This window comes from Biomphalaria glabrata, chromosome 7, assembly GCF_947242115.1.
Source record: "Biomphalaria glabrata chromosome 7, xgBioGlab47.1, whole genome shotgun sequence".
Lineage (NCBI taxonomy): Eukaryota > Metazoa > Mollusca > Gastropoda > Planorbidae > Biomphalaria > Biomphalaria glabrata.
Genome location: NC_074717.1, coordinates 25989340 through 26011420, shown reverse-complemented (window position 1 = coordinate 26011420; position 22081 = coordinate 25989340). Strand labels below are relative to the sequence as shown.

Genomic DNA, 22081 nt, shown 5'->3' with positions numbered 1-22081 from the left:
AACTGCAGATATTTAGGAATAAGACCATTTCTGAGGGCAACAGATATTACAGGAATAAGTCCATTTCTGAAGGCAACTGCAGATATTACAGGAATAAGACCATTTCTGAAGGCAACTGCAGATATTACAGGAATAAGACCATTTCTGAAGTGTCAAGAGCGTGGGTGTGTAAGATGTGAGATTGTGTGTGTGTTTGTTTATTTTATTAGTTGGCATGTGAATTGTTTTTATCACGGGATTTTCAAGGGGGGACAATTAGGTTTCTAGCGGTCAGTCTAGCAGTTGGAGAGCTGACCTGGTCCGAGTAGGGTGCTGGTGTTTTGTGTATTTCATAAGAGTGATATAATTGTGTGCTTTATTAAGTATTAAAGTATTATCGATATTCATGAATATAAGGAGTTAGAGTTGATGTATACTAAGTGTTCGTATTTGAGTTAAGCAAGTATTGACAAGTGTAATTGAGAATCATACCCTAGATTATCGAGCCATATGTAAATTGTAAAGAACTCACCCGAGTTCCCTTACAACAGGAATAAGTCCATTTCTGAAGGCAACTGCAGATATTACAGGAATAAGACCATTTCTGAAGGCAACTGCAGATATTACAGGAATAAGTCCATTTCTGAAGGCAACTGCAGATATTACAGGAATAAGACCATTTCTGAATGCAACTGCAGATATTACAGGAATAAGACCATTTCTGAAGGCAACTGCAGATATTACAGTAATAAGACCATTTCTGAAGGCAACTGCAGATATTACAGGAATTAGACCATTTCTGAAGGCAACTGCAGATATTACAGTAATAAGACCATTTCTGAAGGCAACTGCAGATATTATAGGAATAAGACCATTTCTGAAGGCAACTGCAGATATTACAGGAATAAGACCATTTCTGAAGGCATCTGCAGATATTATAGGAATAAGACCATTTCTGAAGGCAACTGCAGATATTACAGGAATAAGACCATTTCTGAAGGCAACTGCAGATATTATAGGAATAAGACCATTTCTGAAGGCAACTGCAGATATTACAGGAATAAGTCCATTTCTGAAGGCATCTGCAGATATTATAGGAATAAGACCATTTCTGAAGGCAACTGCAGATATTACAGGAATAAGACCATTTCTGAAGGCAACTGCAGATATTAAGGAATAAGACCATTTCTGAAGGCATCTGCAGATATTACAGGAATAAGACCATTTCTTTTGAAACCCCCAAGTGTTGTAACTGATGTCTACGTCTTCATAGTAGTACGGTCATCAGTCAGCCAATAGGAAATTAAAGATATACTGGCCTAGCTAGCCCAAAGCTCAGTTATCAAATCACCAGTTAGCAAAGATCTACTAGCCTAGCTAGCCCAAAGCTCAGTTATCAAATCACCAGTTAGCAAAGATCTACTGGCCTAGCTAGCCCAAAGCTCAGTTATCAAATCACCAGTTAGCAAAGATCTACTGGCCTAGCTAGCCCAAAGCTCAGTTATCAAATCACCAGTTAGCAAAGATCTACTGGCCTAGCTAGCCCAAAGCTCAGTTATCAAATCACCAGTTAGCAAAGATCTACTGGCCTAGCTAGCCCAAATCACCAGTTAGCAAAGATCTACTGGCCTAGCTAGCCCAAATCACCAGTTAGCAAAGATCTACTGGCCTAGCTTGCCCAAAGCTCAGTTATCAAATCACCAGTTAGCAAAGATTTACTGGCCTAGCTAGCCCAAATCACCAGTTAGCAAAGATCTACTGGCCTAGCTTGCCCAAAGCTCAGTTATCAAATCACCAGTTAGCAAAGATTTACTGGCCTAGCTAGCCCAAAGCTCAGTTATCAAATCACCAGTTAGCAAAGATCTACTGGCCTAGCTAGCCCAAATCACCAGTTAGCAAAGATCTACTGGCCTAGCTAGCCCAAATCACCAGTTAGCAAAGATCTACTGGCCTAGCTAGCCCAAATCATCAGTTAGCAAAGATTTACTGGCCTAGCTAGCCCAAAGCTCAGTTATCAAATCACCAGTTAGCAAAGATCTACTGGCCTAGCTAGCCCAAAGCTCAGTTATCAAATCACCAGTTAGCAAAGATCTACTGGCCTAGCTAGCCCAAATCATCAGTTAGCGAAGATCTACTGGCCTAGCTAGCCAGAATTCATATATGAACATACAGTTACATATACTTTCACCCGGGACATACATGTATTTGTCTCCCCCTGACACACACACACACACATTGAGTAAATAGTACTAGATGTTCTCTCTATCATAACACACTGCTATGTGGCTACATTGTCTAGAAGCCTCTCTGGCTGTCATGAATTCAGTTCCAGGCGTGAATCCAAACCTTGAAACCTAAACCTGCCCTCTCTCCAAAGTCTAGCCCCAGATCTGTTTCTAATGTCAATAACTTTATAAATGTTCCCCATAGAAAAAAAATGAATCCCCCTTTTTATTTCTTAACTACACTTCGCCAAACCAAGATCTACGTTCGGTTCAAGAAAGTTACCTTCAAGACAGGAAGAAAAAAAAACGCACACCAGTGAATCCTGGGACACGCCAAACCAACAACAACAAAAAAATTAACTGATTTAGCTCCACCTCTAGCTCCGCCCATTTCCTTGCCAACTCTCTGCAGAACGTTTTATTGATCCACGAACGAGCTGAGACGCGAGGGGTGGGGGCGACAGTGTATGAATGGAGCTGGCCAGGGGTGGGGAAGCTTTTGTAACGGTGAATTTTTTTTTTTTAAACGGGTTCTCCCATTTTTGTTTCCCTTACAAGAGTTGACTGCAACCGTAAGTCGTCGAAATAATCCGAGGCCTGACTAGCGCGGTGCTGGAACTAGATTTATATGTCGGGGATCTTTTGAGTCTAATTAAAAATTTTGTTGTTATTAATAGACTTAGTGACATTGTTGTGAGACTATTTATGAAAAGTTTGACCTAGACCTTCAGTGTAGCACTACACCTGGACAGTGATGAGTTCGTAGACAACGACATTTCTGTCCTGGCGGTCATCTATCAGTGGCAGGAGGGACTTGACTTAAATCTGTTCACTATTCAGGTAAGATACTTGCTTTGCTACTATTAGGCTTTGACCTTTTTACATGTTTTTTTCCCTCTAGATCTAGAATAGTATGTGACTTAGTAGACATCCTAGTAGCTCTACTATAAATCCAGGAAGCGCTTTGGTCTGCTGCAACCTTTCTTTCCATCTAGATCTATCTTTTGTTTTCTACTTCTAAGAAGTCGTCCATGATTGTCTGTCCGGGTCCTACTCTAAGCCTAAGTCTTGGGTTTTGACTCTTTTTTTTTTTAAGTTCTCCATTACAGTTAACTATCTTTTAAAAGTCCTACCAACTTTTTGTTAACATATCCGCAACTGTTTGTAAGGTTTGATAAAGAAATTGGTATGCGCTAGTTCTTGATTTTTTTTCCCTCGGCCATGTCCTACTTCCTTCTAGATTTATGTTGTAGTAGTGTGTCATTAGGATTTGAACCATGTTTACAAGACTCTTTCTATAGACCATTTCCAAGAAAACAAGAAATTGTGTTAAATAGCCGAGTCCTTTATATCTAGACATCTAGTTTGTTCCTTAGAGAGTTTGTTTATTTATACCTAAATCTAGTCTCTAGGCAAACAGAACTTGTATAAACTAAACACAAATAACATTTGAGGGTTTTACTTAGTACTGGATCCATTTTCTTTTTTTGTATGTGTGTGTGTGAATGTTAATCATTTGACCGGGTCCAATTTATGTCTGCTTTAATTAGATCTAGCCATTATTTAGGAATATTAACAAATTCATTCATTTTATTTGGGGGTGAGGTGTGAGGGAAGATTTTGTTTCTAGCGCCCTTTACATTTTTTCTAGATCATTAACATCCAATCCATTGTGTGTATTCTTTGGTCACTTTGTATGTTCTACTTTATATATTGATCTTTTCTAGGTTTCTATTGGTTCCTTCTATATTACTACCAATTCTAATTTTATGTCATACAACTTTCTGGTCTATGTAAGTGTCATCTATATAAGATCTAAGGATTGTTTTATGTCTATATTCTTTTACATAACATAAGCTGTCTATTTACGCTCTATGTTTTGTGACATAACATAAACTGTCAATTCTAGATCTATATTCTTTGACATAGCATACACTGTCAATGCTAGGTCTAGTTTCTTTTGACATAACATTCTATGTTATATGTTATGTCTATAATCTTTTACAAAAGAAGTGTCAGTTCTAGGTCTGTATTCTCTAACATAAAATGAACGGTCAATGCTATGTCAATTTTCTATGAAGTAACACATACTGTCAATGTTAGGTCTATTTTCTTTTACATAACATAAACTGTCAATGCTAGGTCTATTTTCTTTTACATAACATAAACTGTCAATGATAGGTCTATTTTCTTTGACATAACATAAACTGTCAATGCTAGGTCTATTTTCTTTTATATAACATAAACTGTCACTGCTAGGTCTCTATTCTTTGACATAACATAAATTGTCAATTCTAGGTGTTTCTCATTATGTCTAGTACATTGTCTTTGGTTAGAATTTTCTTTGACGTTGTTAAGTGCAACCAAAATATTGACAAAGTAATCAACAGAAGCAACAGTTACAACACCAACATCATCACCAGCTTTTAGGTATTACCAACAACACGCCTTGATCAGATCTCACAGTGAAATAAACTATTGAAGATTATTTTTGGGAAAAAATTGAAGCTTTTTTTTTATTAATATCATTGCTATTGGTGAGCGTTTTATTTTCTAAATTATTATTATTATTTTTAATTGGTTTATTTCATTTTTGTTTTCTCTTGATGGCATTAAGTTTGTGAGTTAGAATGTACCCGCCGTCACAGAAATAAGCTGCGTCAATGGAGTTACTTTATTTTTAAAAATACAAATCTGATATTTCCCAATTCATTTATGAATTTGTATGTCAAAGTTTTGATTGGATGAATGATGCGTGTCAGTGATAACATGGTTTTGAAAATGGGAGATACCAGGGAGAGACCAATGTTAGAGTTCACTACTTCGACACCAATGTCAACAAAATAATAATAAATAATTAGAACACACAATGAGTTTAAACAGTAGAGAGGTTGGCGGGTGGTCAAGTAAATGTTGTTTCTTTAAGAATGGGAAGTCAGATAACGGAGATAACTTCAAGCTAGTGGATTGAAACTGAATCACATGTCACGGGTTGAACTCTTCATGTTTCATTGAGCACATAGCTTGTACATAACAGACCAACAGTATACATCTTATCTTATTTTCTAAATTACAGGCTTTCCCTCCTACGTGTCCATGTGTTAGTCTAGTCATGCATGTTAATTGGAGACTTCAACTCTGCCATGTCATTGGTTGTCCTCGCTCATTTAGGCAACTTGTTCGTGCTCTAATGGCACTTGTAAACATTTGTCTTGTCCTATGGAATATAAAATAAAAACCTTTATCTTTGTATCCTATTGAGTATTTTATTAGATTAAGTTTTTGTATTTGTAAGTTATGGCTCAGTGTGTATTATTGCTTCATAACTTTTCAGTCTTCCCCTTTATACATCTACATTACTGTCTGTACATTATACAATGACATTAGAGACCCAGGTTATAGTCTGTTAATTATACAATGACATTAGAGACCCAGGTTATAGTCTGTACATTATACAATGACATTAGAGACCCACGTTATAGTCTGTACATTATACAATGACATTAGAGACCCACGTTATAGTCTGTACATTATACAATGACATTAGAGACCCAGGTTATAGTCTGTTAATTATACAATGACATTAGAGACCCACGTTATAGTCTGTACATTATACAATGACATTAGAGACCCAGGTTATAGTCTGTTAATTATACAATGACATTAGAGACCCAGGTTATAGTCTGTTAATTATACAATGACATTAGAGACCCACGTTACAGTCTGTACATTATACAATGACATTAGAGACCCACGTTACAGTCTGTACATTACAGGACATGTTCCTACCCAAGTGGAAAAACAAACTCTAAAATAGAAGCTTTTTGGTGTCTCCGGTGTACAGAACTAAAAACTCGCAAATAGAAAAAAGAATTTAAAAAAAAACAAACAAACTAAAGGTATCTAAGAGAAAAAAACACTAAGTCTAATTACATGTACTGGAAATTACCAAATTCACCAATAATTATATAACTAATTAGTTCATTTTTTTCTAATTGATTCTTGTCTTGTCGGGTTCAATAAATAAGTGTGCAAAGTTTTAAATTGATCCGAAAAAGGGAAATGGGAGAAAAAATGTTCAAACTTGTTTACAAGACTGACAGAGTTGATATAAGTTTTGTAAAAAGTACTAAAAAGTGTTAACAAGCTGAAATGACTTCTAACCCTAACGGTGCACCTTAGAATAGATTTTCATGACTCTTCCGTCTGTAGCTCAAAAAAAATTTAATATGTAAAAAGCATTGGGGCCTTCGCTCTGTGGCTTCAAACACCAAACAAATGGGCAACTGGCTAGCCGCTAGCGTTTATTAATGAGATTTGCTACGAAACTCAATCGCCACCCGCTGAGAGATTGTTCAAACGAAAGTTCATCTTTTATTTAGTTGGCAGCATCTGGATATTTGTAACTTTAGTAAGTATGCATCATAACAAAATATCACTTCCCCAAAAGTTTTTTTTTAATATAGGAAAAATGTAGAAATTAGCAATTAGTGATCAGATCAATACATTATACAATATTATACAGTTTTTAACTGACACATTCAAACAAGTGGAGTTCACTTCGATTTGTATCTATTTATATTAGGGGGGCACCCCGCATAGTACTTTTTGATATTCGACCGGAGCCGGAGCGACCATTCGGTGCACCCCTAATTTATATATAGTTTCTAGATCTACAAAAACAATAAAAGACATTGAGACCCTTTTCAAACCTAATCCTTAAGAACTGAATAGTTGTTAGCAGTCTAGGAATATCTCGTGAATCTATATACACAGATATGTAGCAATGAAATCACAGCCCAATTTAAGTATTTTGATCTGTTGATGTCAAGACCTGTGGACTTACTGTCTAAACACAGCGATGATAAAATTAGGACCGTTTGAGGCAAAGTGGACCCTGGAGATTTCTCACCACTATTTTAAAAATACTTTTTTTTTGTTTGCTTGCAATTAATATTTGAATAAAGTTGAATGATGAATAGAAATATGACGTACTGGTATCATTCATAGCATAGACCCATCGGCTTGGCTTCTTACTGGAATTCAGATAATATCCAGTGGCGTAGCCTTGCATAATAATTCTATGTAAACAAAAAAAAAAGATGTTCATATATACACAAAATGATAAATGATAGATACACATGTATAGATATACCATGTTCCGCAATTGTGACTTCTTAAAAAATCCTGTTCCGTAATTGTGACTGACCATATCTCAGTCGAGTTGAATTTTTAAATTTAAATATGTGTTGAAAAACTAAACAATGTGTCCATTTTATCGGAAAATGGATGGGCAATGCCTAGATACTTTTAGTTTTTCCATAGGTCTAACAATTACGGAGCAAAAAATTCAAAACTAAAAGTAGCAGCAAACTGTTCCGCAATAGTGACTTTACTATATATAGATCTACTACTAGACTGGAAACAGGAAATAAATTCTTATCCGCGACTGATCGATCTTGAACATTTTGTAGAAAGTTGGATCAAGGCGTTGTTTTGTCAAGTAGTTCAAAGAAGTCAAGTTGGTTGTTTTTTTCAACCCTAACCTATGTGAATTATAATTTAATTTTTAGATCTAGATCTAGTAATTGATTATCAAAAATACATTTAAAAAATCACAATTTAGTGCTGCATTCAGTCTTTTGATAAAGAAGATCTAAAAATTGCAAAATAATAATTATGAGACGATAATACTCTTATTTTTGATGTTCAATTACTAGATCTAGATCTAAAAATTAAATTATATGTTACATAGGTTAGGGTTGAAAAAAAAATCCTTTACTTCTTTCAACTACTTTACAAAACAACGCCTTGATAAAACTTTCTAAAAAGATTTCACGACATTTTTTGTCGTGTTAAAAAGTCTCCATGTCCAGTCTAGATATAGTATATATAAGTCTATGTGTGGGACATTTCTTTCTTAAACTTGAAAAACAAAAGAGTATTAACATTTCTCCGCGAAGAGCGAGCTTACATCTTCCTTGGCCTTGAGTTGTTTTGTTTTTTTGTTGTTGTTTTTAGTGCATGAATTGAAAAAAAAATTCAAAGACAGATTTTTGCATCCATGGTCAGTTTGGATATTATATTAGACAAAGTTCTAATCACAACCACGTATTCTTTCTCTTATATTTTATTACTTCATCCAATAAGATGTAGGAAATATGAAATCCATTCGAGAAGTAACTAATACAATTCCATTCATAATCCGACACAAGCTTCAAGAGAAAAAAAAAAGATTGTTCGTCTTGTTATTTGTACAATTTGTCCGAATAGTTTTTTCTCCTAGTGTCCGGTCACTTAATCAGCGTCACTTAATCCCCTTAATCCAAGAAATTGTTTGTAGAAGATCTTGTGAACAAATTGTTGGTGTCTCCATGAGTTACTTTACATTCTTAGAGTTGTCCATGAGTTACTTTACATTCTTAGAGTTGTCCATGAGTTACTTTACATTCTTAGAGTTGTCCATGAGTTACTTTACATTCTTAGAGTTGTCCATGAGTTACTTTACATTCTTAGAGTTGTCCATGAGTTACTTTACATTCTTAGAGTTGTCCATGAGTTACTTTACATTCTTAGAGTTGTCCATGAGTTACTTTACATTCTTAGAGTTGTCCATGAGTTACTTTACATTCTTAGAGTTGTCCATACTTGCTCGATGTAGACAAACTCTGATGGGATAGAATGAAAGCTTTTGAACTGGCACATTCCAGCTAGTGGAGTTACAAATGAATAACAACTTCACAATAAATAACCTATCTTGAACAAGTTAATCCTTAACAACCTATATTAAACCTAATTCTTAACACACTTAAGATTAAACCTATGCCTACTATGGTTACCCATGATATTGTAATCTGACAATACTGGACTTGGTCCAATGCAAAACACGAAGTCAGTCTAGCATGAAATGATACTAATTTCTCGCTTTAACATTAATTAGTAATTACTATTGACTCTTTATGGTCCAACACTTCATAATCCTACGAAAGACCGACATAAATACATGCAATTAATATATACTGTCGTATGTATATTTTTACTATGTAGGTCAGGCTTTAACTTGTAATTTAGTACCAGATGTGAAAGTTAAAATAAAATATGATGTATTTTTTTAGACCAATAATTGGTTCGTTTCGTTTATTTTTTTTACCCCTAAAGGTCAAGAAGAATATATTACATCCTATATAAATCTAGAATTTTGTTGACCTATACGATTCTTTGAAGTATAGCTAGCCTATGCATAAGGTGAACAAACAGTTAGCTAGATGTGTAGTGTTTATACTATTTACACGTAAATATAAAGTCCTGTGTCCTGCGTCCTGTTCTGAGCAGGACAATTCTAGTTTATTTTCTGCATGAGACTATAAGTCGACATTGTGTAATTTGTTTGCCTGGTGATGTCTCTGTACTTCTCATCACGCGCTGCAAAAGTTCCTAAAATATTGTTTAGTTCGACCGCTCTTGTTTTATCCGATTACAGACAGTGCTCCCGGCGTCAAGGAACTCAAGAGATGCAAGGATCAGTCCCGGCGGGACATCTTCATTTTCATAGAGCGACAGTGTGGTTACATCTAATTATGCGCGAAATGATGAGATCACATCTGGTGTGATACTATGGTGGACTATGTGACACTATGTGTTCGATGAGATCACATCTGGTGTGATACTATGGTGGACTATGTGACACTATGTGTTCGATGAGATCACATCTGGTGTGATACTATGGTGGACTATGTGACACTATGTGTTCGATGAGATCACATCTGGTGTGATACTATGGTGGACTATGTGACACTATGTGTTCGATGAGATCACATCTGGTGTGATACTATGGTGGACTATGTGACACTATGTGTTCGATGAGATCACATCTGGTGTGATACTATGGTGGACTATGTGACACTATGTGTTCGATGAGATCACATCTGGTGTGATACTATGGTGGACTATGTGACACTGTGTTCGATGAGATCACATCTGGTGTGATACTATGGTGGACTATGTGACACTATGTGTTCGATGAGATCACATCTGGTGTGATACTATGGTGGACTATGTGACACTATGTGTTCGATGAGATCACATCTGATGTGATACTATGGTGGACTATGTGACACTATGTGTTCGATGAGATCACATCTGGTGTGATACTATGGTGGACTATGTGACACTATGTGTTCGATGAGATCACATCTGATGTGATACTATGGTGGACTATGTGACACTATGTGTTCGATGAGATCACATCTGGTGTGATACTATGGTGGACTATGTGACACTATGTGTTCGATGAGATCACATCTGGTGTGATACTATGGTGGACTATGTGACACTATGTGTTCGATGAGATCAAATTAGAGAGAAAAAAAAAACGACTGTGGCGTTATTAAATAGATCAGCTTCAACATGCTGCTAAATAGTGGATCAATTCTACCAGGGTATCTAACAGTCGATAATAAGTCGAACTAACATGGAATAAATGGTCCTTGCGAGTGTGTCGCCATAGTAACGCGGTTGACACATGATATCAAGGAGGGGTTGGGCGCTTGGGTGGTGAGATTATGTAAATAAGTATTTCACACCGGGCGACATGAACTACGCCACGCCCACTGTTTCCCTTGCGCCCATTGTCCACGCCTTAGGTATTGCATTTCTCCATTACAGAAATAGACTTACTATAGAGAAATATCAAATATAGCAGATTGCTAGTTATTTAGCTTCGTCCTTTAGTCCTGCCAAAAGACTTTTTTTCTATCACAGTCTAGTTAGATCTAGTCACACTAGTGTTGTTGTTTTTTTATGGGGAAGTTTATCTGAGGTATTCCATTCTCTTTTTCGATATAAAATCTCTAACTAGATTTTGTCTCCAACTTGTAGTAGAAATAGATATTATAAGTATGAATTCACTTCATGTCTGCACGTGACTCGTCCTTGACACTGGGTCCACGTGTTAGCAATGTGTGCTCTCTTAATTCAGTCTCTGTTTTAAACCCAAACGACACAGACATGGGTTTTTTATTTTTAAAAAAAAGTTAATTGTCCGTTACGTTTCCTTTATTAAAAAACAAAAAGACGTTCAATGTGGCCCCGAAATGCTTTACTACAGACGTTGTGATATCAAGAAATATTGTGTAAGATATACCTCCGTTGTTTCCTTCGTTACGTCGTCTTAGCAATGACTTTTCGCCTCAATTTTTTTTCTTAAATATCTTTTTTCGTAACCTCAGTACGTATGACAATATTTTTAAAATTTTGTTTTCAAAACGAGGTAATTTTTCTGATAGTCTAATATAGACATATATTAAATATTCTTTTTGAACTTGTACGCAGAACTCGACTGTACACTTTGTAAATGTCAGTTTACTCTCTGAATAAACGAAGATATATATTTAATGAATAAAAGAGAAAGGAATAGAGACGTTCGAGAGAATATTATTTCAGAAAAAAAAGAGAGTTAAATGAAAAAAAGAGAAGATTGAAAAAGAGTGTGTGGGAGAAAGAATGAGAGAGAGAGAGAGAGAGAGAGAGAGAGAAGAATAGAAGGAAAGAGAGAGAGAGAGAAGAGGAATAGAAAGAGAGAGAGATGAACAGATGGAAAGAGAGAGAATAAATGAACACTATTCCCTGTCTTCTAGTAAAAAGAAAGGAGAAAGAAGGAGCAGGCTAAACCTGATTGGTATCTAATCTGAACAGTTCAGATCTTGCAGCTCAAACGTTAATCTTCTAGTCACACGATACTACAACAAAACAGTAGCCATATTTGTTGTCACGATATCATTTCCGGTTGTTTTCAGAGTCACCATTTTCTTTTTCTTCACAAGGAAAAAAAAACAACATAGACATCAAAGCCTGGTATAATCTATGTTTTAGGCTAAGCACTATTTATCCGTACTTATCTATCATTACAATTGTATAGCTCCACGGGACAGTGTTTCTTGTGATCTATGTCGCCCAACTGATACATGTAATTCTGTACGACTAGAAGTGTTACACATTTCAAAAGAGTTCTCTTTAGGAACAAGTTGAACCAAAGAGAGTTTTCTGTACGTATTATTCCAGAAATCAATGACTCAGAGAGGGTTCTTCTTCTCAACGTCTATGAAGTTTTTCCTTTTGTTTTGTTTATACAGAGCTTATACAAACTCACTCTATCTGTCTGGTAAAAAGTTTGTACACATTCTTTCTACCACACCCATTTTCGAATCAAGTTGAAACTTTGCACAAGTATTCATTGGTATGCACAAGACACGAATAAATAAGAAAAATGAACAGATAAGTCAATTAATTGCTGGCAATTAATTATTTTGTAAGATACCAAATAATTGGTCCCTTTCGACAATAGACGCATTTCTCCCAGACCCATTCTCGGATCAATTTGAATTTTTAAACCAGTATTTCTTGTATCTAACAAAACATGAATGAGTTAACAAGGAACCAAGTAGTCCAGTGTTTTCCTCAACTTTTTCCTTAACGGAACACTTCGCGCATTCAGAGTATTAAACGGAATACTTGGCATATATTTTTAGAGATTAATTGGCGTGGTGGTCTAGTAGTTAATAATTTCAGTAGTTCGGGGAACACCTATTCAGACCTCGTGGAACACTGGGGTTCCGCAAAACACAATTTGGAAAACATTGAATAAGTCAATTAATTATTGTTTTTTTTTGTGATTTTTTTTTTGTAATGTTGAATAAGGGAAATAACTTCTACATTATTGAGAGATATAGTTGTAAGTGAGGAGTTTTTTTTTCCTTTAGATAAGCTTTGTTTAAAAAAAGTTTTTTTTTTTTCTTTTGATTGTTTTGACTTCCGTGATTCATGCTTCGTTCTTTAATTCTACTATCTCCCAACTAGTTGAGCTCCCTGAAATGTGTCTATGTGCCGGTTTGTATCTGTATCTAGAGCACATTCTCCGAACTAGTTGAGCTCCCTGAAATGTGTCTGTGTGCCGGTTTGTATCTGTATCTAGAGCACATTCTCCGAACTAGTTGAGCTCCCTGAAATGTGTCTGTGTGCCGGTTTGTATCTGTATCTAGAGCACATTCTCCGAACTAGTTGAGCTCCCTGAAATGTGTCTATGTGCCGGTTTGTATCTGTATCTAGAGCACATTCTCCGAACTAGTTGAGCTCCCTGAAATGTGTCTGTGTGCCGGTTTGTATCTGTATCTAGAGCACATTCTCCCAACTAGTTGAGCTCCCTGAAATGTGTCTATGTGCCGGTTTGTATCTGTATCTAGAGCACATTCTCCGAACTTTCAGGTGTCGGGTCAAAGTGTCATTTCTTTGTCATATTTACTAATTTTGTATAGAAAACTGTCAGGGATTTGTTAGTTTGTGTGTGTGTGTGTGTAAATATACATATATTTGTGTATCAAATTATTTTTATATTGAATGCAAAATTGTGATAAAGTTCACAAATTTTTTTTTAAATTGATACCTAGAGAGCATTCTCCGAACTATCAGATATGGGGTCAAACAGAAGTTTTAAAAGTCACATTCTTACAGAATTTTAAAATTCAAATAGCTTTTTTTTTTTTTTTTTTTTACATTATTTATGAATTGTCTGTAGACTAGACTGGATAAAGAAATATTAGATCTAAAGTACCCTACCCTCCGTCTTTTCCCCCCATTTTGCTTGTCCAGATATCATCATTCATATAATGAAGTATTGACTAGTAAATAAAGGGCTTGGATTCCGAACCCGACGTCCCGGGTTCAAACTTGGTGAAGTCTGGGGTTTTTATTTCGGAATTTTATAGACGTCATTGAGTACACCAAACTCTAAAAGGTACCTGGCCATTTCTTGGGGAAAGTAAAGGCGTTTGGTCCTAGTGTTGGTCACATGAAACACAGTTCGTTGACCATTGGACAAAGAAACAGATCACCTTGACATCATCTGCCCCATAGATTGCAAGGTCTGAAACGGAAACTTACATTTGTATTGGGAAACTCAAACGCTCAAACTCAAATTCTTTCAGGTGCTTTCAGAATTCACCACTGTAAGGAGTGATACAATAGCACACTATAGCGATAACAAACACAAACGCTTAGAACAAACATTGTGACACTGTAATCAGGGCCGATAGTTTTAGGGTGAAAAAAAACAACAACTAAGAACAGTGTATTAAAAAGAACAGTGACTAAGTGTATTAAAAAATAACAGTGACTAAGTGTATTAAAAAATAACAGTGCCTAAGTGTATTAAAAAATAACAGTGACTAAGTGTATTAAAAAAGAACAGTGACTAAGTGTATTAAATACTGCAAATGACAATACGTCTCAAAGACAGCGTAATGAATAACACAGAAACTGTGTGGTTCTAAACTATATTGAAGTAAAGTATGTTACATTTTTGTTTTGTGTCGTAGAGAAGAAGGCCTCTCTTTTGAAGCGTAATTACGCCAACGCCTCAGAAACAACGTATTCGCGTGGGTCGAGGCGGACTGTTATTTTTACATAGCGTAGCGCTTCATCAAACTTTATGTAATTACACTTTGTATTTCCTATTTATATATATTTCACATATACATATGTTTATTTTAGTCATTATTTCGATTCATTCGAATTAGGTTCGGTCCTATACATTTTGGGCTATCGGAACACCACTGTAGTTCAATGTGCTGGACATAAATATGCTAATTTCAAAATGTGCTAGATATGAATGTGCTAGATATAAATGTGCTAGATATGAATACACTAATCATTGTTGACTTCAAATGCTTCCAATTCTCCACATAAATCAACATAAATTAAGTACGGCATGAGTTGTAAACTATACAGTCAAGTGCCATGAAGGAAATATACAGTAGCCATTGGATGTAATTGAAATAATTGGGCTAGAAATAAATACATGTATGTCAATAATAAATATGCTCCACTTAAATATGCTAGAAATAAATATGCTCCACTTAGATAGGCTAGAAATAAATATGCTCCAATTAGATATGCTAGCAGAGGCGGACTGGGTGTCAAAATCGGCCAAGGCATTTCTATACAAGTCCGGCCCATATATTGTATATCATATGATGGGCCTCCAATTATAGGCCTACTTGTCCTGAAAATAATTATCTTAAGTTTAATAGTGTATCAATAACTGTAAGCATGCTTTATATCTTTCTAAGAAATATAGGCCTTATGTTGCTTTTTCATCGCTAACTGTGTAGACCATTAAAGGATGAAGCCTACAGTAGCACTGTCTACGGATGTAGACTAGTACATTATTTTGGAAAATGTATTAAATTAAATTAGTATTAGGACCTACAATGTTGTGTCTGTAAACGATTTTAAAAAACATGACGCTCAGAGGGCCACTTTGTTAAGAGAACAATATAAAACCTTAAACAATTCAAAGCGTAACAAAGTGGCATTCATGAGACCCTTTAGGTGACCCTACCGGCCCATTTGGGTACCGGCCCACCGGGCATTTGCCCGAATGCCCATATAGCCAGTCCGCCCCTGTATGCTAGAAATAAATATGCTCCACTTAGATATGCTAGAAATAAATATGCTCCACCAATTAAATGTGCTAGAAATAAATATCCTCCACCAATTAAATGTGCTAGAAATAAATTCCCCCTTTCAGACCATGCGGTCCATTGGGCAGATGATGTAAAGTTCATCTGATTCTGTGGTCCACGGTTAATGAGGGTGTCGTGTAGCCAGCACAGTGACCAACCGCCTTTAATTTTCCCCTACAAGTATCAGGTACACGTTAGAGCTGGAAGGACTCAGAGGCGTCCCAAAGACCCCAAAATTAAAAATCCCAATGGGTTTTCGAACCCAAGACTCTGCAGTCAGGAAATCAAGCGTTTTACCACTCAGCCACCGCGCCTCCAGAAACATATATGCTCCAATTAATTATGCTAGATATAAATATGTTCCAAATTAAAGGTGCTAGATATAAATATTCTCCAGTTAAATGTGCTAGATATAAATATGCTTCAATTAAAAGTGCTAGATATAAATATGTTCCAATTAAAGGTGCTAGATATAAATATTTTCCAGTTAAATGTGCTAGATATAAATATGCTTCAATTAAAAGTGCTAGATATAGATGTTCCAATTTAATGTGCTAGATATAAATATGTTTCAATTAAATGTGCTAGATATAAATACGCTCCAATTAAATGTGCTAGATATAAATGTGATGTCACTAAATGTCTTATAATGAAAGGTCCTGGGAAAAATATTTGTACTCCAGAAATAAAGAAATATTTATAATGAAATCTAGCCAGTTCCATGCGTGGAAAAGTATTTGTTAATTTAAAGAGCTTGTTTATTTGTGCAAAGTTTATTAGCGCCCCTGTCTCCGTGTAGGTGCGCTGCTGTGTGCGTTGTGTGTGTGCGTGTGTGTGTGTTGAGTTTACAGACATGAAGGGGAGACAAACAAGCGTTGGTCAGGAGATGTTGAATTATTCATGTCTGTGCAGCCTGGTGCAAGCCGCGTTTATTGCGAGGTGCATCATCCCCCACTCCGGCCGCCTCCGGGGGTGTGATCTCATTATTCATGTCGCCACCTAGGTGGTGCGAAAGGAGAGAAAGATAAAAGAGGGAGAGGGAGAAAGAGATAGAAAGAGGAGGAGAGAGAAAAGGATAAAGAGAGAAGTGAATAAACGAAAGGGGGGGGATTTTTTGAAAAGAGAAAGGTGGGTTAAATCTGCATAACTTTGAGAAAAAAATATAAAGATGAAAAATAAATTATATGTCGTCATTACGTCTTTCTGGATTCGATACTCTGCGTGTGTGTGAAAGTGAGAGTGAGAGAGAGAGAGAGAGATGGGGGGCGGGGGGGAGGACGAAGAATCCGAGTTTGAGTTGATTGTATAATAGTTACGAAAAGTGAGAATGACAAAGAAGAGAGAAAACGTAGGCATAAGTGGCAAAGAGAGAGAGTGAGAAAGAAAGAAAGAGAGTCTCTCTCTTACGTAAACATCCTACATTGGATTCGGCTTCACATTCCAGTATTGACAGTTCCTCTCTCTCTAGGTGTCTATTATTTTAGTCTATTATTCTTTTTAAGTTATTGTCTATAACATACTTACAAAGCTCAACTCACTCTGTGTATTTGTCTGTTACAAATCGTGGACGCGTCATTTCTCCCACTTCCCATTCTTGAATCAAGTTGAAATTTTACACAATTATTTAATGTCGATGACAGCACATGAATCAATAGAAAAATTGATCAATAAGTTAAGCAATTAGTAGTAACTAAATAATTCTGTTTTATATTGAAAAAAAGGAAGACAAACCTTGCAATACTAAGTGATATGGCAATGGTTGTGTTCGTGGTTTTGTTTTCTTTCTTTTTGTTTTAAATCGTACAGTGACGAGATTGGTCCATATTTTGCTCTATGTCATCATGTGAAGATTTCAAATAACTTGATCGATTATACTTTTTATTAAACTACGAACAAAAAAAAATGTGTCCTCGCACCAGAGTGAGAGCCGGCCCTGAACATGTCACGTCTAAATTGACAAGCAACAGTCGTGTCACATCTTTATGTTTCTGTTTCATCCTTCTATCGCTTCTTTGTCTGTATCTTGATTTTTTTTTTAAGTTTTTTTTTTTTTTGTTGCTGTGTTTATTTTCAAGTAATTTTGTTGCGTTCCATCCCTCTTGCCCTCACTTTTGCTTCTACTTATATCAACACACACTGTCTGTCTGATACACACATCCGTAAAAGGGAAATGAATCCTTCAGCATAAAGAGATATGTGTAAATATGTGGGGTTCTGACTCCTTAGATAATTGTACACGTTATTTCACCCACACCAATCCTTCTCTTACATCACGACCAAACGCGATGGTCTTGGATTTTTGAATGTACTTTACAAAGGACCTATTCATTTTCCCTGAATCAACTATGGGTAAAAACAACAACAACAGGAGCTGGTAACCCTTAGGTAGCTCGTAGCAGATAGTATTACACTCTGGCAGATCCTGCGAAGCTGCCTGCAACGGCTATACGCATTACCTGTGGACCCAACAGCTGTGTTGATGGGTGGGGGACTGATGTGTGGGCAACATCGCTCCGATAATAGCCAGAGTCCAGCCGTAGCCCAACCTTAGCAATGCGCTACTACATGAGCCCTAGTCGTTTAAACGAATGAATGCTGCCAACTTTACAGATCTCCTCGCGATGAGCGTTTCAGCCACGTGCCAACTTTGAGGCCAATAGCTACAAACAAAAAAAGCTGATCGGTTTCCGTAAGAGTTGAGTAGACTAACTTCTTCCCATTCCCAGTCAAATATAGCGCTGTCCACCTGGACTCGAGCCGTGGACATTTAGCTCTGCAGGCCAGTGCACTGGCGATCATCCGGCACGTGCCATTAGTATGCCACGCGCTAATGTCACTAACGCTTTATGTCTTCTCATCGCTGAACAACGCCATTGACAGCGGCGTTTCTTATTTTAAATGTGTGTGTGTGAATGAGAGCACACATGTGTGATTCTGTCTGTGTATGAGTGTGTGTGTGTGTGTTTGTGTGTGTATACTTAAGTTTCCTTGTTGTTTTGGCGTCAAAGTTAAAACAAAGGAGCGCTCAACAAGCGTACGCTAAAAAAAAAAATAATCAGGAGATGGCGAAAGAGACATGAGCGGGGTGTATATTACTACAAAATTTGGAGGGTGGGTGTCGATGAGAGAGGAAGGGGAGAGGGGGGGGGGAGACGCTCGTGGTTTATGGCTGTGCACCCGGCAACAACCTTTCATTGCGTCATTTATTCCTTTCGTGAACCTAATTCGTGAGTACAGCGAGGAAACGAATCCGACTCAACCCGCGGCTCCCTTTTAACCAATATAACCAATCACCTGATATAGGGGCGACTTATATTTGCCATTTACACCTTGTCTAAACCTTCATTACCTCCCTTTCGGATTTGTCTTCCCTTGGATTATTTTAATCTTAAATAAGGTTTAAATTATGTTGTTTTTTTTTTTTTTGTTTGTTTTTTCAATCGCCCCATCTCGAGCTCTTTGTTCTGATACTACCAACTTGTTGTCTCTTGTTTACAGTTGTAGTACATGGATGCCGGTTTTTACATGTTTGAGGCCACGGAATAACTCAATAAGAATAATCAATAATAAAAACTTAAGCAAAAAATAGCTACTAGGATTGACAGTTGAACACACATTTATTTATAGATAGAAAAAGGAAAACTAACATCAACAGCAAGGTTAAAATTGATTACCCGTGTGTTTATTGGAATCATGCACAAGTGTCACTTTTCACACTGTTGCGTGAAAGGAAGGTTGAATTCATTTCATCTGTCTTTTGTGTTTTTGTTACGTCGAATAGTCTACTTCTATTTTACTACCGGTACGGTTCTTTCTAGAGTTTCGGTTTTTGTAGTTGACTTTTGCTATGCTATAATTCTTACAAAAGATTTTTAGTGTGTTAGAGAGGTGTCAATGCTAATTGTAGTGTGTCTAATTGAAGCGTCAAGGCTAGACCTAAATGTAGAGTGTTAGAGAAAGTGTCAAGAATAATTGTAGTGTGCTAGAGAAGTGGCATAGCTATGTGTAATGTGTTAGAGAAGTGTCACGTCCAATGGTAGTGTGCTACAGAAGTGTCACGTCCAATGGTAGTGTGCTACAGAAGTGTCACGTCCAATGGTAGTGTGCTACAGAAGTCTCACGTCCAATGGTAGTGTGCTACAGAAGTGTCACGTCCAATGGTAGTGTGCTACAGAAGTCTCACGTCCAATGGTAGTGTGCTACAGAAGTGTCACGTCCAATGGTAGTGTGCTACAGAAGTCTCACGTCCAATGGTAGTGTGCTACAGAAGTCTCACGTCCAATGGTAGTGTGCTACAGAAGTGTCACGTCCAATGTTAGTGTGCTACAGAAGTCTCACGTCCAATGGTAGTGTGCTACAGAAGTCTCACGTCCAATGGTAGTGTGCTACAGAAGTGTCACGTCCAATGGTAGTGTGCTACAGAAGTGTCACGTCCAATTGTAGTGTGCTACAGAAGTGTCACGGACAATTGTAGTGTGCTAGAGAAGTGTCACCTCCAATGTTAGTTTGCTAGTTAAATAGCACGACTTAGATAACGTAGGATTAGTTATTTTTAGCGTTAACAGTGACTACTGCAATAGGTCACTTCATCTGTTGGCAGTGACTACTGCAATAGGTCACTTCATCTGTTGGCAGTGACTACTGCAATAGGTCACTTCCTCTGTTGGCAGTGACTACTGCAATAGGTCACTTCGTCTGTTGGCAGTGACTACTGCAATAGGTCACTTCATCTGTTGGCAGTGACTACTGCAATAGGTCACTTCATCTGTTGGCAGTGACTACTGCAATAGGTCACTTCCTCTGTTGGCAGTGACTACTGCAATAGGTCACTTCGTCTGTTGGCAGTGACTACTGCAATAGGTCACTTCCTCTGTTGGCAGTGACTACTGCAATAGGTCACTTCGTCTGTTGGCAGTGACTACTGCAATAGGTCACTTCATCTATGAAAAAAAAAGAGTTATTGTTTTCTAGTTTCACCATCATGTTCGTCGTGCTAAAAAAAAAATCAAAACCTCCTCTTTCAATTGTATTGCTTACCAAGCAACGGACCCAGAGTGCTACCTAAGAGTTTCCTTTATTTTCCTGTTTAGTATTGTTTTTCAATTTCTTTGTGTAGTTCAAACGTGCTGTTTATAGAAACAAAATAATTGAAAACAAGATAAACATTTTAAAAATATTTTTTTAAAAAGACAATTCAACTTAAAATATAATAAATATAAAAAAAATTATTTAGAAAACTATTTGAGTAAAACCGGCTAACTTACCCGTGATTTTGACAGCTGCAGCTGCTTAAACAAACGATGTTACTAATTTGGTTAGCGGCAATGCATACTTGTGTGATTATTTATTGGTATTTTCATAATATGGACATCTTCCTAGTATAAACATGTCTTCTACTGCTTGTGTTGAATGGTGCTCTGATGCGCACCATCAGTGTGGCGCGGGGGCGGAATTACAACATTCTTCTATATATATAATTCTCTTCATGGCTCAAGAGTGTGGACAAGAAGTAAAGGAAAGATCACTCTTTTATTCCTGCAAGTCAAACTAGAGTTACCCTACGAAAAAGAGGGGGGGGGGGGAGAACAAGTAGTATTCACCCGTCACAAAATAACCGTTGTGACCAAGAAGTCATGGAAAGATCACTCTTTTTTATTTCTACCCCACGTAGTTTTAGCGGCGAAAAAAAGAGGGAGGAGGAGGAGAACAAGTAATCTACTCTGTATTCACCCGTCACTAAATAGCAGAGCCGGACTCAAACGTTGTGGGGCCCTATGCGAAACAGATTTCCTACACAGATCATGCTCAATAGCAAGAATTACCAAATGTTTCAATCTATCTTCGAGAATTGCTGACCTCAAGTAATTCTTCTTTAGTTTGAGGCGCGAGAAGCTTCTTTCACCAGATTCCACAATTACAGGTATTGCATCATGACGTTTTTTTTTATCGCGCTTAGGATTGGCGTTTTCAATTTTGAATGACACCCCAATAGGACAATTTTACATATTTCGGTAATAATTATTTTTTTTTTGAGTTTTCAAAAGATTTTAATAATTTCCTGAGATTTTGATGACTTCTTCGTGTCTTTTGCAATTTCAAGGAGCTCCTGATAAATCAGGAGGCTGCGGGAATTCTGTTATAAGTTATAAAATAGTTTAATTTCATAATTTACACCTAGAATTAGTGCGGGTCCTTTGAAAGTGCTGGGCCCACTGGCGACCCTGCAAAATAACGGGGTATGCTACGCCGTGGGTCGACTAGTATATTAGATTTACGCAAAAATATAAGCAAAGCTTAGATCTAATTTTAATACGCTTGAAGCTGCTCTAAATTTACTCTTGTTATCGCATAATATCGGAA

At 36.9% G+C, this 22081-nt stretch overlaps 1 protein-coding gene across 1 annotated transcript in view; it reads left to right on the top strand.

Moving 5' to 3' along the window:
- The first annotated feature begins 2928 nt into the window (after positions 1–2928).
- LOC106060567 (iroquois-class homeodomain protein irx-1-B-like) overlaps positions 2929–22081 on the top strand; it is a 48142-nt gene continuing 28989 nt past the window's right edge. The window contains exon 1 of the mRNA XM_056036147.1: positions 2929–3044. The gene's annotated coding sequence lies outside the window, so the exon portion shown is untranslated. The remainder of the gene's footprint in view (positions 3045–22081) is intronic.